A 13,513-nucleotide genomic window follows, 5' to 3' on the forward strand; every position below is an offset into this window, starting at 1 on the left:
TGGGCATTTCTCCCCACAGTAGCTGGTCATGGGAGGGAATGGCTCTCTGGGATCTGCCTTAAACAGAAGCAGCTTACCCAGGAGAAGCCCATATTTGAAGACTGTTTAATGGATGGATGGATGGGAAGATACGGTATAATCCATTCGCCCTCAAATTGGCCAGTTCTGAAAGAGTAGCTGTCTTAGGGTTTTATTGCTGTGAACAGACACCATGACCAAGGCAACTCTAATAAAGACAACATTTAATTGGGGCTGGCTTACACGTCCAAAGGTTCAGTCCATTATCATCAAGGCAGGAACATGGTAGCATCCAAGCAGGCATGGTGCAGGGGGAGCTGAGAGTTGTCCATCTTCTTTTGAAGGCTGCTAGGAGAAGTTTGGCTTCCAGGCAGCTAGTGTGAGGGTCTTAAAGCCTACATCCACAGTGACACACCTACTCCAACAAGGCTACACTTACTCCAACAGGGCCACACCTTCTAATAGTGCCACTCCCTGGGCTGAGCATACACAAACCATCACAGTAGCCCAGACTTAGCACCTGTGAAGCTGGCTGAGAACTTCGTTTAATTGTGTTGCTTCTGTCCTGTTCTTTGTCCTCCATCCTTTGAGAAGCCATTTTGTAAGCAAGCTCCCATCTCAGAGTACTCCTGAATATAGACTTAGACTAGCTGGGAATAAAGCACCAACAAAGCAACAAAAGCAAAGATAACAGCAACACATACAAGTGGTGTTTTGGTATAACTTAGATGCCGGGTGTTTCCCCTCAAAGGCCTATCTGCTAAGGTACCACTTGCCACTGTGGTCCTATTAGAAGGCTGGTAGAACCTTCAAGAGATGTTGTCTAATGAGCTCATCAGAGGTCCTTAGGTCATTGGGAAGTACCCTCAATAGAGATGTAGGGCACAATCGCTCTCTTCTAGATGGCTTGAGAAGTCACTGCTCATTCTTTCATGATGCTCAACCATTACTGTGTCTCAGTGTCCTCACACATCCAGTACCAGGCTCAGCCATCTTGGACTTGAACTTCCAAAACTGTGAGCTAAACAAACCTCTCGTTACTCTCGTTACTTCACCTGTGGTAGTTCATTCTAGTGACCGCAAGCTGGCTACTACAGACATAGAAGTTGATCCAACAACAATAGGGCTGAGGAGAGCTCCTTCAGTAAGGTGTTCCTTGCAAGAATAAAGACTTCAGTTCTTCACATATCCAGAGCCCATTTTTAAAAAATGCATAGGGCGACATGAGCTTGAATCTTAGTGTTGCAAAGGCTGGAAAAAGTAGATCCCTTGCTCACTTGCAGGCTAGCCTAGGCTACTTAAGCAAGAAAGATCCCAGAAAGGGATCTTAATTACAAAAATAAGGTAGGCAGGGAAGAATACCCAGGTTGTCCTCTGGTTTCCATACATACTTGTGCCCCCCCACACAGACACACACACAAACACACTTGCACTGTTAAACATGCACAAAAACATACACAATGCAACAATGACAGGTAGGGAAATACAATAGTAGAGTAAGAGAGGCTGTGCCAGAATAGAAACTGGCCTTCCATGCCAGGAAACCGATACTTTCTGTGCAACAGTGGTTTCCAAGATGTAAACAAAGCACGCTCAGGGTTGTAAAAAAGTATTTCTTACTATTCATATTTTAACAATGGAATATTTTTCTACATATTTCTGCACATATACCATATTGATATTTATATTATTTAAGTATATAGACACAGATGTTCATATGTGTTCTATTAAAAAACAAACAATAGATGTGTTCTGTTAAACTTTAGGATGTGCCTGGAGTGGTAGCATATGCCTGCAATGCCAGTACTTGGGAGGTGGATACAGCATCATCATGAGTTTGCAGTCAGCTTGGACTATAGAGCAAGCCTGATCCACATAGTGAGACCTCATCTCAAAACTGGAGAATATACCGCAGACAGTAGGAGCATCAATCAGGTCTTCACAGAGGTCATCTTGTGAAGAAGAATATTGCGTACGTGTAGTGGTCACAGCAAAGGGTGTGTGAGGAAGTCGGAGGACAACCAGCAGGAGTCAGTTCTCTTCTTCCACACGTGAGCTCTAGGATCTCCATTCCTCAGGCTTGTAGGCAAGAGCCTTCAACCCACTGAGCCACCAACTGGTCCCAAGCCACCGGAGCAAGTCAAGTGGGAACTAATAGAGAATAGTGTTTACCAGGACACAGCCCAGACTAATCAGATCAACTCTGTGAGGTAAAAGGCAGGATCGATATTTTCCTCCTTTCCTGGCTGATTCTCACTTGCCAGGTGCAATTGAACTAGGGTTGTAATTGTTAAATCTGAGCTGGAAAACAAAATGGAATCATCTGTTAACTCAAACTAGTGAAGCTTTTCAAAAGCTACAGATGAATGAAGGCTAAAGATTTAAGGAATTTTTTTTTTTTTTTTTTGAACCTTCAGGATATGAGTAATAGTTGTCTCTTCACTTTTTGTTTTTACTTCCTTGTGAAGCCCAGCAGTCATGTGATCTGTGCCAGGCTCTCGCTGCGGGGGGGAAGTAATGAGTAACTCGCTCATTAAAAGACCTTTTACATAAACCACTTTCTTATCTGCTGGAATTTGAGTGAGCTCCCAGAGCCCGGCTCAGCTTGTATTCCCAAGTTTACACAATAATAAAACCCACACAATAACCCTCTTACTCTTCTTTTACCAGCCCATTATTCAACACTGATTAGCTTTGAAATGCAAATAGTCCTATCAAATAGCAAGCACTGGCCTTCCCAGTGCTGAAGCTGCACTGGAGTGAAAGTCAAAACCACTGCATGTGAAGACAAAGTAGCCTATCCAAAGGACCCTATGAGAGCTCCAATATTTCCAGGATTAGGGGCAGGATATGAAATCTTTGTACTGACTTACAGATAATCTCTGCTACATTCTTATGTTTCCAAACTCCCGGTCTGCTTTGACTTGTGGTTAACTCATTGTTGACCACTGGCTGAACTTTCAAACTCAACGTGTTTGTATCATGGTATGAGAAATACCACTATGAGTTGTTCTGTTTTTTTTTTTTTTTTTCAAACACCGTCTACCTTTGTGTATCTTGCCTGCAATATCACAAAAGTATTTGTGTTTCTTAAGCACAGAGTAGCAACATAGAGCACAAATACCTTTAATATTACCCAATGCACCGTCTTCGAAGTGTAGATAAGCAGGAAGCCCGCATTGACAGGCAGGAGGTGTTAGAACAGCTGGAAGCATAGGATGAAACCCGAGGCTTAAAAGGAGTCACAAGTTGAGCAAGGCCAGTTACCAAATCTTGGACAGATCGCTTAAAGCAACAAAATTCCATGGGGTTGCAGTCAGGTACTCCAGGCCTAAGGAACGTGAAACAAAAAGTCACCACTGGACACCAGTGGTAGAAACAGCATCTGTTTCCATTCTCATTAAAAACACCTTAAAGATGACTGAAAAATATCTGCCTTTAGAAAAGAGACTGGTAAGTACCAAGAGCTGGGAGAGAGGAAAACATAGGGCTTACCACCAAATGAACATAGTACAGTCTAGGGGTCTTGATTGGGTGTGTTTTCTCTGCCAGTTACAGAATCAAAAAAGCAGAAAAAATCTGTAGCAACAGGTAACAGCAGAGAAATATCAAACACAGCAGGCAGGCAGAATCAGCAGTTGAAGAAAAATCTTTACTGGGGGCAAGGAAAGACACACATGCCCATACTGAGAAAAAGACCGTCTGAAAATTAGAAGGGGGAAGTGGTATTGTGTTTTATAAAAAGATAAGGAGGGAAGGAATATGTTTGGTGGATATGTAATCAGGTGTGGGGGAAGGGGGTGCCTCCGCAGGCCCATGCTGAGGCATCCCTTCCCACTGAGGGACCAGTCACAAGACAGTATGGAATAGAGTTTATTCAAGGCATGGGGAGTTGAGAGGGTAGTAGAGATAGAGCAAGGGGGAGAGGGGAAAAGGAGAGGGGTAAAAAGGGAGAGGGGGAGGGGGTAAACAGAGAGGGGGAGGGGGAAAGGGGGGAGAGGGGAAAGGGGGGAGAGAGGGGGAGAGGGAGAGAGAGGGAGATAGAGAGAGGGGGAAAGGGGGAGAGGGGGAGAGAGGGGGAGAGAGGGAGAGGGAGAGAGGGGAGAGATTGAGTAGTAAAGGCTAGCCATGAGCACTTAGAGAAGGGGGGAGGAGGGGGGAATGGGAGAGAGGGGAGAAAGAACCAGAGGATGGAGCGGGAGCAAGAAGGCAAGAGCAAGAGACAGCGGAGGGGGCAAGCAGCCCCTTTTATAGTGAGACAAACATGCTTGGCGGTTGCCAGGTAACTATGGGGCAGAGCTTAGACAAAATGCTAACAGGGGAGGGGGCTTGGAAAATGGAAAAATCCTGTCTCTTCTCCAGGGCTAAGGGGGAAGGGTTGAAATTTCTGAGTGTTTTCGTCCCTATATTTATTTAGGGTTGGTCTGTTTGAATTAAAATAGAATGGTTGCTGGACCCAGAACTGCAGTGTGACATATCCGGATTCTACCTTGAGCTTATTGAACCAGCCCATCACAAAAATCAACAAGACCTTTGTTTTAAGCTGTTAGGCTTTTGTCTCAAGTCAGAAGAGCAAAGAAGTTGGCCATCTTGGGAATCTGCCCCCTTTGTTATCTAGCTGCACCTCTCTCCCTACCTACCGCTTTAGTCAGTCTAACTCCTAGACTCTCAGACACAGAATTCCAGTTTCAGAAGATAAAATGATTTCTGGATGCGGATTACGTGGAATGGCCATGATATTGCAGCGATAAAAACCCATTAAGGAAAAACTCCTGGTCAAGAAAATAGAATTTCTATTACAGTTGAACAGGTCAACACCTGTCCAACGAACCATGACTACGAGGGTCTTTCTTCATTTTTCTCCCATACGAAGGTTGTGCTACAGCAATAGGCTACCTGGGGTCTTTTCCTCAAGTACCAACAAGGTAGTAGCATTTTAGTAATGGGAAGTTAGGAAAGAAAAGCATTCATTGCTCTGCCTGTGGATGAAGAGGCAGGTAAACACAAAACTGGCAAAGTTTGGGGATTGAAATAGCTATAAGACCTACTTCATACATCTAAAGTAGTTGGGCTTAGTAGCCCGGCAATTTATGTGAGTTTGGGGGATTAAACTTGGGTCCTCACACTGACAAGACAAAGCACTTTACTAATGGAGCTACCTCCCCAGCCCCAGGAAGGTGGCTTTATAAATCTAACATGTAGTTTTTAGAACAGCCCCGTTCCCAGCATGGTGTGTATGAAGCTCTTTGGCAGAGACTAGGATGAAGACTGGTGAGTTTCAAAGGGTCTGAGCCAAGCATCAAAAAAGCAAATGGAGAGCTATTTATCTTACTGGTAGGCACAGGTTTTCCAAGGACTTCTGTGAACACAGCAGAGAGTTTATGCCTTCACGGTCATGTATGTCAGTGCCTTGGATTTCACGTGTATGTGAAACCGCTTGTGTGTACAAATTTACCTTAGGGAAGCCAAGTTGTCTTAGTTTCATTTCCTGCTGCTATGATAAAATACTCTGACAGAAGCAGCGTCAGAAAAAAAAGCTCACAGTTCAAGAATATAATCAACCATGGCAGGGAAGTCTGAGCAGGCGGGGCTTGAAAATGAGGCTCCAGTCACAGCCCAATCAGAAAGCAGGAAGCAATGCCAGCATGCCAATACTCAGCATGCCTTCTCTAGTTTACATATCCTGGATCTCTGGCCTAGGGGATGATGGGCCTGCCCACAATTAAGATGAGTCTTCCCACAGCAATTAACTAACCTACATAACCTCCCACAACCTGCCTGAGAGGCCCATTTCCTAGGTGATTCTACGTGTGATTAACATTAACCAGCACCTACATCTAAGATATAACTATGCCCAAAACTAAAAATCTGCATTTTCACAAATCTGCTCCTTGTATTCATTGGGAACTCTATTCTTCTCATAAGTTTTGTTGTTGTTTGTTTGGGTTTTTTTTGTTTGTTTGTTTGTTTTTCAAAATTATTTTGGGAAAGACTAACAAAATTTGTCCATGAACTTCGTGGTCTCATTCTTGAAGCTAAGCTACTTTCTTTTCTACCCACCTGACTGTAATTGTTATCAGACATGACTGGTCCCTTCCAACCTGCAAAGTAATAACCCTGAGGTCACTCTGGCTGAAAACACTCTTCCCGAGCATACACCCCTGCTGTTCTGTAATTAGCCTCTGGTGCAAAGGACAAAGTTCCTTAACTGATCGATGAAGTCAGATGGCAGAGGTTCCAATTCCAACCTTGCCTTTCTCTTGATATATTTACTCCTGACAGTCTCACACATAAATCAAATAAGAATTTTAATCTCAGAAGGCAGTGGTTATAATTGGATGAATTACACATGCTAATTTCATGGTGAAGATTATCCAGAGAGTACTTGTGAACTAAGCAAATAGGAGATCTGATAATATTGGAAGAAAGCACATAGTCGATGTCATTCTGGGCAGCCCCATGCAGTGAGTCACTATTCCATGTTTTAATCTATCGCTGTTGGCCTCTAGCTTTGTAACCTACAATCCAGAAAAAGATGAATGGCAGACACTGCTATGCTTGAAGAACTGTTCAGTAGAGGCCTGAATGTGAACAAACCAGGACATTTCACCCACCTTATTGGTTAAGTAATTCTGTCAAAATAATAATCTTTGCTTTCAAGTATCAATTAAAATTAACCCAAAAGCCAGATATGGTGTCAGAGACAGTAATCTAAACACTTTGTTAGTGGAAGCAGGAGACTTGCATATCTAAAGATAGCCTGGGCTACATAGTAAGACCGTCTCAGAAAAAGAGAAACAAACAAACGTCCTAGTTTTCAGGAAATTTTGTACACTGATAAGGAGGGCTTCAGACATGTCAAACCACTAAAATGTGAGATGCTTAGTCTCAAAGGTGTAAGCAGAGTAAAGCAGGTCTTGCAAAATACAGTCCTTAAAATGTCATTGCCAACCTACCTTTAGAAACTCATGAATTCTTCCTAGGAACTTACTCTACTAATACATGTGCATTATACAACATATGTATGTGAACAAAGATGCTTATTATAGTGAAAGGTGTGTGTGTGTATCTCTGATCATGTTTGTAAGGGTACAGGAAATAAAACTACTCCTATTTATTCATTCATTCATTCATTCATTCATTCTTAGACCAGATCTTATGTAATCCATGATGGCCCTCGATTCAATCCGGACCCAAGGATGGCCTTGAACTCCAAATACTTCTACCTCTGTCTCCTTATTGTGGGGATTACAGGTGTGTGACACCTGTTCCAGGCAGAGGAAATACTTATTTGTGTTGTCTCAAACCATGGAGAATTGAAACACGGAAAGCATTATTTAACGATATTGTGCATTTTCTCAATTGGGATTTTCTGATCTAATCTTACTAGACTATATAAGGGCCATGGCTTGCACAGAATAAAATAGAACACAGTGGCACACACCTATATTCCTAGTATGTAGGAAACAGATGCAAGAGACTGAGACTGGAAACATGCAAAAAAAAAAAGATGCAAGAAACAATGAGACTGAGGCAGGAGGACAATGACATAATAAACACTTGTTTGTTTGGTTTTTTTTTTTTTTTTTTTAAATGTTTTATAAGCTGGTAAAATGGTTCAGTGGGTAAAGGTGCTTACTACCAAGCTTGATGACCTGAGTTTGATCTCTGAAACCCACATGGCAAAAGGAGAGAACCAACTCCCTTAAGTCGCCTTCTGACTACATATGGTACACACACACACACACACACACACAAACACACACACACGAAAACTCAAAACAGCTTTTAAAAGCTGAAAGAGGTTTTGGTGGTTTAAACGGCCCCCATAGGCTCATATGTTTGGATGCTTGGTCTCTAGTCACTAATTGGTGGAACTGTTTCAGGAAGTATTGAAGGTATAATCTTAGACGAGTTGGTTCACTGGTGTTCAAAAGCCCATGCTAGGCCTAGTCTGTGGCTTTCTCAGCCTCCAACTGGTGGATTAGGATAAAAGCACTTATCTATGTCTGCCTGTCTGCCTGCCTGCCTGCCACCACACTCCTGGCCATGATGGTCATGGACCCACCCTCTGGAACTGTAAGTAAACCCCTCATTAAATGCTGTTTTGGTCAGGGTTATTATTGCTGTGATGAAACACCATGACCAAAGCAACTTGGGGAGAAAAGGGCTTATTTCACTCACAGTTCCATATAGCAGATCATCATCAAAATCAGTGAGGGTTGTGGAACTCACACATGGTAGGAACCCGGAGTCAGGAACTGATGTAGAGGCTGTGGAGGGGGCCGGCTTACTGGCTTGCTCTTCATGAATTGCTCAGCCTAGGGGGTGACACCACCCACAATGAGCTGGCTCTGAAACCCATCAATCACTAAGAAATGCTTTACAGGCTGACCCGCAGCCTGATCTTACGGAGGCGTTTCCTCCTCTCAGATGACTACAGTCTGTGTCAAGTTGATGTACATCTAGCCAGCACAAATGCTTTCTTTTGTAAATTGCCTTGGTCATGGTGTCTCTTCACAATCATCCAACGGTAACTAAGATGGAAATAATCACAATCAAAACAGAGAGAAAAATGATAGAAATTAATGTAATTAGAAGCCAGTCCTGGTTATAAGCAACTCTGTTCTGATACACCAGAGGTTGAAACAGGATGATCACATGTTCTGTGCAGTTTATCGTCTTTGACTGTTCTTGGATCATTCCACGGAAGTAAGCTAATAACAGTCGCTTCTGCACACATTCCCACACATGAGTGAGTTTCTTGGAGGGGAGCCTATGGCCCTGTAACTGCAGCCCTTGCCTGCAGCTGGAATCCAACATAAGAAAAAAAACCTTAGCGAGACTCTGAAGCCGAGCCACTCCCAGATTCCTGATTCTTAGAACTACGTCCAACAATAAAGGCTTGTTACATTAAGTGGCTGATATTTCCAGTAATTTGTTTCACCATGATAGATAAATAAAACCATCCTCCAAAAGGGAAATAGAATATGATCCAAAGATAATATATATCAGGACCCAGGAATAATACAGTCAGATGAAATGTTATTCAAAAATAAAAGCAGATATTTTCTTAGGTGAAGAATGTTAGGCACAGCTTGATCCATTAACAAGACCACTGAACTTGTTAAGGAAACCAGCCAATTAAGATAAACATCAATTTAAAAAAAATCATTCAAAAAGAAGACTTAGTGATAAACATTGACTCTTTACAGTTGGAAATCTGGTACTAAACTGCAATGTAAATTGTATTTATTTACTTATTTTTGGCCATGTAAATTTTAATACAGAGAAGAAGACAAGCACTAAAGGCAAGACAACGCATAAGCAACAATAATGTAAATAACAAGGTTAAGGTGTCCTGTAGGAGCACTAAGTCTCTAGATTGTTTCCCAGAGGTATTTTCGTTTATTTCAGCTAAGCTGCAAAGATCTCATTAGACATTAAACAGAAGTTTTATTATTCACTGTAGATGGGAACGTGAACTGGTACAACCAGTATGGAAACCAGTATGGAAATATCTCAAAAGAAAAAAAAAAAAAAAAAAAAAAAAAAAAAAAAAAAAAAACTAAAACCAGAATGTAGGGAAAAAGGATATAACCCTGGTACCCTGCTCTGGCCATATAACCAAGGGAATCTAAGCCAGTATTGTTAGCATTCTGTCTAAACTCCACCCCCACAGTTAAGTGGCAACAGTCAGATATGCTCCTCCCCACAATTGCCTGGCAACAACCAGGTAGGCCTGGCCCACTATAAAAAGGGCTGCTTGCCTCCTCCTGTCTCTCTTGCTCTCTTGATCCCTCTGCCCCCTTACCCCTTCTTTTCTCCCTCTCTCGACACGGGTCATGGCTGGCCTCTACTTCTCTACTCGCTCCCTCTCTCTCTCTGCCTTTCTCTGCCTCTACTACCCTCTTAACTCCCCTCCCCATGCCCTGAATAGTCTATTTTATACTGTATCATCTGTGGCTGGTCCCTCAGGGGGAAGGGATGCCTTGGCATGGGCCTGCTAAGACATCCCCTTCCCCCATACCTCACCACACACCCACAGAACATATTCTCTTTCTCTTTTTATAAACACATCAAATATACCATGGGCAAACTTGAGATTCATGATAGAGCCAGTCTACCTGTCCATCAAACAATAAACGGATAAAGACTTGTGGTACATACACAAAATTGAATTTTATACAGTCAAATATAAAAATAAAACTGTGAGATTTGCAGGAAATGAACGTAACTGAAAAGCATATTAAGTGAAATAAAACAAATTAAGAAAGGCCAAGACTAGAGCTAGAGAGACGGCTGCTGGGCAACTTTTTTTTTTTTTTTTTTTTTTTTTTTTTTTGGTTTTTTGAGACAGGGTTTCTCTGTGTAGCCCTGGCTGTCCTGGACCTCACTCTGTAGACCAGGCTGGCCTCGAACTCAGAAATCCGCCTGCCTCTGCCTCCCAAGTGCTGGGATTAAAGGCGTGCGCCACCACTGGGAGCAACTTTTTAATAAGAGTAACTAACATTTCTCACTTTCCTTCTGTACTCTCCTGTACTGAATGCACGTTTCCCTTAAGGATCCCAAGGTCAGGGTAAGCCTCTGAGGGAAAGGTAGGATAACTCAGTGCTACCCCAGATTTGAGCGTTTGCTCCTTGGGGAAATCCAGCTTCTTCTTCTTTCAAAGTCATTCTGGGGACAGTAAGAAATATTTCCCACCATCCACTCCGAGTTCACTTTTACCTATGCAGTTACTGTTTGCATAACAACAGTGATTTTAAACAATTAGAGAGAACACTGAAAGCACTCACTTCCGATTTCTCTAAAGTGAAGATAACAGTTAAGTTCCGCAAAAGAGTTAAAAGAAAGAAAGACAGCATGCATTAAGTCTGCAGGGCCAAAACAGACTAGAGGTCAGTGTGAGCCTGTTACACAATGGCCACCTGTGTTATTTGTAAAGCTCAGCATATAGCTGGCGTAGTTTCCATGATTCCCTTCCGAGGTACGCTCTTGTTAGGCGTCTTGTGGACAGATTTATGGAGCTGTGGATTATGATGGGTCTGGAGAGAGCTACGGAAGATGGCACAGCACAGAATGACCTGTGCATCAGCACGAGCCGCTTCCTGTTGTTCATGCCTTCTCTGTGGCCCCTGACACTGATATTTGGATTTGGCCCAATCAACTTCCTTTCTAACCTTTGCTATGACATTCGCTCTGGAAAGAGGAGAATTGACAGGATATTTTTGGTAAATCGAACTCTTACAAAATGCTGACATGAAAGACCCAATTAATGAAGGCAGAGCTCAGATGGTTTAAAAATCACATAGATAATCATATCATTACCTTGTGATGTTTTCCCTTTTCATGGGTGGGGGAGGAAGAAAAAGAGGATAAATAACTAGATATCCTCATTGCTGGTTAGCGCCTTGGACCACTCAGACACACTTCCACCTCACTGGTCTTCAGATCATTAAAAACATAGGGACTTAATTCATTACAAATAGCATTTTTTGTATCAAGGCATTCTTACTGTGACAAAGTCACAATACTGTTGTGGTGGCTTGAATGACAATGTTTGAAGGGTTCCCATAGGCTCATATATTTGAACGCCTGATTCCCAGTTAGTAGAACTGTTTGGGAAGAATTGGGAGGTGTGGCCTTGTTGAAGAAGGTGTGTCACTGGGAGGCAGGCTTTGAGATTTGTTTTGTTTTTTTGTTTTTTGTTTTTTGTTTTTTGTTTTTTGTTTTTTGTTTTTTGTTTTTTGTTTTTTGAGACAGGGTTTCTCTGTGTAGCCCTGGCTGTCCTGGAACTCACTCTGTAGACCAGGCTGGCCTGGAACTCAGAAATCCGCCTGCCTCTGCCTCCCAAGTGCTGGGATTAAAGGTGTGTGCGCCACCACTGCCTGGCCGGGCTTTGAGATTTAAAAAGCCCATGCCAAGCCCAAATATCTATCTCTCTGTCTCTCTCTGTCTCTCTCTGTCTCTCTCTGTCTCTGTCTCTCTCTTTTCCCACTTTTCTTCTTCCTTCACTTGCCCCCTTCTTTCTCCCCCTTCTCTGTCTGTCTCTCTTTCTCTCCTTGCCTTTCTTCCACCCCCACTTTCCTCCAGTTTCTACCTTTCAGATCAGATGTAAGCTCTTAGCTACCGCTCTAATACCAAGCCTGACTGCTTCCACAGTCATGACAACCATAGACTCACCCTATGGAACTATAAGTAAGCACCCAACTAAACGCTTTCTTCAATAAGTTGTCATAGTCATGGTGTCTCCTCACAGCAACAAGAATACAAAGTGAGCCCATTTAAAAAACTAAATAAATGTGTCAAAAATTACACACAGTAAAAAATTTAGAGCCAGCAGTTTCCTCAGTCGATAATCTCCTGTTTTCATAGTACCTAAAGGAAAGGATTTGACCACTTGACCTACCTCTCACATGGGCATTCCAGCCCCACACTCAAGGCATGGCATTTTTCTGCTCCTGACAGCAGTCTGTGCTCAGATCCTCACATTTGGTCATAGTGCCCTTTTGTTTCCAGGACACTGATCTCGAGAGCTATTCCCCACAGTCTGAATGTTAGCCCCAAGGGAAGGACCAGCACATTTAAAGTCACAGATCATTCTGTGCCAGCATACACATTACAAAGACAGAGGTACCCTGTTTTTTACTACTCTTTTTCTGACTGCTTTTGATCTGTGTAATGCACAGTGATGGCTGCTTTTGTGCAGCCCTGCAAGCAGAATCATGAGAACCCGCTGAGCACAGCTCCAATTTTCAGTGTTTATATCCGGAGCAGCTGTACAGACATTGCTATTATTAGCACTGTTGGCACCCAGCTCTTTAAACTGTGAAGCAGGGTTCATTCAGAAGGCTCAGTGGGTAAAGAAAGGCACTTGCCACCAAGCCTACTAGCCAGGACTCAGATGGTAGAGGAATTGACCCTGCACGATGTCCTCTGACTTACACATGTGCACTGTCAGGTACATGTCCCCATATACATACATGAAATAGATAAATTCATGTATAAACACATGTAAAAAAGAGTTAATAAAATAGAATTTGAGAAAGAGCCTTGAGTCCAGGTGTTTCTAGGTGGCCACTCTTAGAGGCTGACTTTCTTTTGATCCTCTAGCCACAATTTCCTGAGTGCTGGCATTACAGGTATGAGTTGGTCACCAAGGCATTTTATAAAGTGCTGGGAAGCATTTTATCATCTGAGTTGCATCCCTGGTCCTATGGATTCCTTTGATTATGATTTTTATTATTTTTGCAGTGTTGGGGATTAGTAGCAAGTATTCTACCACTGAAATGGTACACGAGCCACCTTCTGATTATTATTCTGTTGTTTTCAAAGTCTTCAATCCCTGTACTTATGCTGTTATAAAATGGATGAGCCAACCAAATACAGTTTTTCAAATTGCCAATGCATTTTAGCAAAAATGTGCATCTCTGAATAGGTTGCTAGTTTCACTGCTTCAACCTCAGCAACATTTGCGAAGTGAATAACATAGACT

The 13,513-nt window shown here is 42.6% G+C and overlaps 1 long non-coding RNA gene across 1 annotated transcript; it reads right to left on the reverse strand.

The window, feature by feature from the left end:
* Positions 1 to 225: 225 nt before the first annotated feature.
* LOC143444079 (uncharacterized) lies at positions 226 to 12,701 on the reverse strand. The gene is made up of 3 exons (XR_013113623.1): positions 12,428 to 12,701; positions 3,143 to 3,349; positions 226 to 2,319 (listed from the first exon to the last, which is right to left on the reverse strand). It is a non-coding gene; the product is annotated as an uncharacterized LOC143444079 (long non-coding RNA).
* Between the last annotated feature and the right edge of the window lie 812 nt (positions 12,702 to 13,513).

This window comes from Arvicanthis niloticus, chromosome 12 (assembly GCF_011762505.2).
Source record: "Arvicanthis niloticus isolate mArvNil1 chromosome 12, mArvNil1.pat.X, whole genome shotgun sequence".
In the NCBI taxonomy this organism is placed as follows: Eukaryota; Metazoa; Chordata; class Mammalia; order Rodentia; family Muridae; genus Arvicanthis; species Arvicanthis niloticus.